At 33.0% G+C, this 4,460-nt stretch overlaps 2 pseudogenes; both read right to left on the bottom strand.

Moving 5' to 3' along the window:
• Positions 1-1,113: 1,113 nt before the first annotated feature.
• LOC149561773 (uncharacterized) lies at positions 1,114-1,689 on the bottom strand (annotated as a pseudogene).
• A 1,432-nt stretch (positions 1,690-3,121) lies between these two features.
• Positions 3,122-3,698, bottom strand: LOC149561772 (uncharacterized; annotated as a pseudogene).
• Positions 3,699-4,460: the final 762 nt, after the last annotated feature.

The raw sequence follows: 4,460 nt of genomic DNA, 5'->3' as shown, positions 1-4,460 counted from the left end.
CAAATCTCTTAGATGTTAGTACAAATTACAATCTGAAAGCTAAATACTACTGATGCTTGATAAACACGTATAAAATGTTGTAACTCAATAAATGCTGAATGCACTTAGTAACTAATTGAATTTCCATATCTTTAGGATATTTTCAATCATTACTTAAACTTTATCACAAGAATGAACACATATGACACCAAGATTTAACATAGAAACCCAATTCGAGAAAACCCACCAATTGTAACTAGTTACTATTTTTCACTCTTCTGAAATGAGCCCTATTAGGAGCCAACTTTATGAAAATTTACAAAACACACTATTAGGTGTGACCATATTAAAGGATTTAATCACCCTATTAGGAATTTCCTTGTTAGAGGTCTTGAGATAATTCAATAGAACTACCACCTTGTTAGAGGATTTACAAATGGTTGTTAAACCAACTCTATTAAGAGATTTTTTATCAGAATTGAACATGCATATTAAATTAAATCATATTATATTATTGTGAATGAATTTTCAATTTAAATTTGTCCATCTAGCTTCTACTAAGAATATAGATGGAGTGACCTTTCAGTTTCCTTGAAGATGTATAAAGAGACTCAAGATGAATTGAACAATAGAGAATAATATGGAGAGATAGCTCATTCGCTGAGATTGCCAATTTATATCAAATCTTATATATGGAGTTCATGGGCAAACATCTTGACCATGGGACTTCCCAACTCCTATAGAATTCATGGGTATACATCTCTTTCAAGGGATAGCCCAATTTTTATGAGCTAAGACACACAACACCTCCATGAGTTTGTCCAAATTTGATTGATTTGTAGGCATACATCTCACTTACAAGATTTTCCACAATTGTATGAAATTTTATTTAATATTATGAATGATTTGATTTCTTGATATTATTTATTATGCACTTACAATACCAATGTTTATTATTCTAGTATTGCCCTTTGAATTGCTAAAATGATTCAGATCAGTGGTATCATAGCCAGGTTTAGATTCCTTTTCTAACTACAATTTTCAAATTTGGTTTCCTCCTCCATCCTATAGGCTTCTTTGCGTATTTTCGTAACAAATATCTAAAAATAGCAATATCGCTCTCAATTCCAATTGCTAGTAAACTCTTAGATTTGAAGATTTTGTTATAGCTTCAATAAGATGATACATCCACCAGTCCAGCATTCTTATGAGAGAAAATGTGCCCCCAAGCACAACATAAAGATGTGTAATGAAATGAGTGAAACTATGTCTTTCCTCCCTAATGGATATAGTAATTTGAGAAAGATCATATAAAAAGTATACAAATGGCTAGGACCTTTCATACTCCGTTGTTGGAACAAAATACTCTATCACAAAAAATTGATTGGTTGGTAAAACTTCCCATGAGAGATACTTGTAATAGGTAGCTACAACTTTCACATAATATTTAAAAGTTCCATTGATATTTGGAAGAATGTGAATAGTTCCATCAAAAGATTGTGTATTCCAAGATATTTTTTCTCAAATGAAAGATCATGAACAATGTGATTGATATTAACACATTGCATCCCAAAATATCTGTTGAGAAATAATAATATTCGAGCCATGCACTAAAATTTGGAAGTTTCCAACAACCCTCTAAACCTCCAAAACACCAAAAACCCAACATCCTTCACAATCATCTAGTGCATGCTTGGTGTCTTTTACCATTTTCTCAAGATCATTTCCAAATCCATGTAAGTGTTTACTACCCTTATGATCATTAGTTACAACACTGTGATCATGGGATTGCATGCTCCTTTTCTACAAGATCATATATTTATTCAAATCCAACCGAGAAGGAGAAAGAGGTCTCTTGCAGACTTATGTGTGCTATTCCTAAGGTGCAACAATGAGCATTGTCTTTTTGTAATATTAGAGTCTCCCAAGGAATTTCACCAAGCTCCCGAGGCTAGACAGATAAAGCATTCTATTAAATGTTTGGCTACTATGTTCAAAAGTGAAGAGGACACCATAAATGCTATGTATAGTATATCTATCGATCAATTTTATGGATTTGGATGTGATGTCTTAGAGGATGTAGTGAAAAAAAACAACTTAGAGATACACCTGGGGTCTTGCATCGATAAGTAAAACATATATGGTGCCATTGTTGTTGGAAATAAAAGTGGAGCTTGGAAATCTCACAAATTTTGTGCCTCAGGCAGCTGTAATTACCCCAATTTCTCATACTACTTTAATTTAAAATGTGGAAACTATAGAGAAGTAAGCTAGAAAGAAACTTATGTTACTTTGTCATAAATGATGGAGCTCCCCAAAAGCAGCGTCTTAGTACATCTTGTTTAGAAGTGCAAGATCTATAGCAAAGAAGGGAGTGTATTAATGATTGGTGGCCAAGGCTGACCGTATACCATTAAAATAGTGAGGCTCATGCATTTGTGCTGTTAATGCTATTCAATTTTAGAGGATATGAACCTCTAGATTTTGTTTTCAAAGATGGATGGAAGGCATTATCAATTTATGGAACAAAATATAATGACAAAAAAATTTTAAAAGGGGATTTGTGGAGTTAAAAATAATGTCTTTACTCAAAATAACATGATTGGATACATTTCCATAGGTAGATGGAAAGAAAAAAATGATATAACACATAAAACTCATTTTCAGGCTACATGGAAAAATCATTATTAAGTATATATCTCACAAAAGTGACAAGACAATGGGGCCCATTGCCTCTCCTAAGAGGGAAGGAATGATCAGAATTGAACATGCATATTATATTAAATCATATTATATTATTGCAAATGATTTTCAATTTGAATTTTTCCATTCAGCTTCTACTGATAATATAGATGGAGTGACCTTTCAATTTCCTTGAAGATGTATAAAGAGACTCAAGATGAATTGAACAATAGAGAACAATATGGAGAGATAGCTTGTTCACTGAGATTGCTAATTTATATCAAATCTTATTGTCCTCTAAATTGCTAAAATGATTCAAATTAGTGGTATCATAGCTAGGTTCATATTCCTCTTCTAACTAGAGTTTTCAAATTTGGTTTCCTCATCCATCCTATAGGCTTCTTTATGTATGGTTGTAATAGATCTCTAAAAATACCAGTATCACTCTTAATTCCAACTACTAGTAAATTCTTAGATTTGAAGATTTTGTTGTAGCTTCAATAAGATGATACATCCACTAGTCCAACATTCTTGTGAGAGAAAATGTGCCCCCAAGCATAGCACAAAGATGTGTAATGAAATGAGTGAAACTACATCTTCCCCCCTAATGGTTATAGTAATTGGAGAAAGATCATATAAAAAGTATATAGCTAACCAAGACCTTTCATACTACTTTGTTGGAACAAAATACTCTATCACAAAAAATTGATTGGTTGATAAAACTTTGAATGATAGATACTTGTATTGGGTAGGTACAACTTTCACATAATATTTAAAACTTCCACTAATGTCTAGAAGAATGCAAACAATTCCATTCAAAAGATTGTGTATTCCAAGGTATTTTTTCTTGAATGAAAGATCATGAACAATGTGACTAACATTAACACATGTTGCTTTCCCAAATATCTATTGAGAAATAATAATATTCAAGCCATGCATGAAAAATGGAAGTTTCCAACAACCCTCTGAATATCTAGAACACCAAAAACCCAACATCCCTCACAATCATCTAGTGCATGCTTGATGTCTTTTACCATTTTCTTAGGATAATTTCCAAATCCATGTAAGTGTTTACTACCCTTGTGATGATTAGTTACACCACTATGATCATGGGATTGCATGCTCCTTTTCTACAAGATCATATATTTATTTAGATCCAACCGAGAAGGAGAAAGAGGCCTCCTGCAGACTTAAGTGTGTTGTTCCCAAGGTGCGACAATGAGCATTGGCTTGTCATAATTTTGGAGTCTCCCAAGGAGTTTTTCCAAGTTCCCAAGGATGGATAGTTAAAGAATTATATTAAATGTTTCGCTACTATGTTGGGAAATGAAGAGGACATAATAAAGGCTATGTATAGTATATCTGTCAATCAATTTAATGGATTTGGATGTGAAGTCTCAAAGGATGTAATGAAAAAAAGACTTAGAGATAAACTTGGTGTCTTGCATCAATAAATAAAAAATATATGGTGCCAGTGTTGTTGGAAATCAAAGTGGAGCTTGGAAATCTCACCAATTTTGAGCCTCAGGTAGCTATAATGATCCCGATATCTCATACTAATTCAATCTAAAATGTGGAAACTATGGAGAAGTAAGCCAGAAAGAAACTTGTGTTACTTTGTCAGAAATGGTGGAGCTCCCCAAATGTAGACGCCTAGTACATCTTGTTTAGAGGTGCAAGTTTTGTAGCAAAGAAGGGAGTGTATTGATGATTAGTGGCAAAGGCTAACCATATACCATTGAAATAGTGAGGCTCAGGCATTTGTGTCATTAATGCTATTCAATTTTAGAGGATATGAA

This window comes from Cupressus sempervirens, chromosome 4 (genome assembly GCF_028749045.1).
Source record: "Cupressus sempervirens isolate cs-2001-9-10 chromosome 4, ASM2874904v1, whole genome shotgun sequence".
In the NCBI taxonomy this organism is placed as follows: Eukaryota; Viridiplantae; Streptophyta; class Pinopsida; order Cupressales; family Cupressaceae; genus Cupressus; species Cupressus sempervirens.
This window is presented reverse-complemented; position numbering and strand designations above follow the sequence as displayed.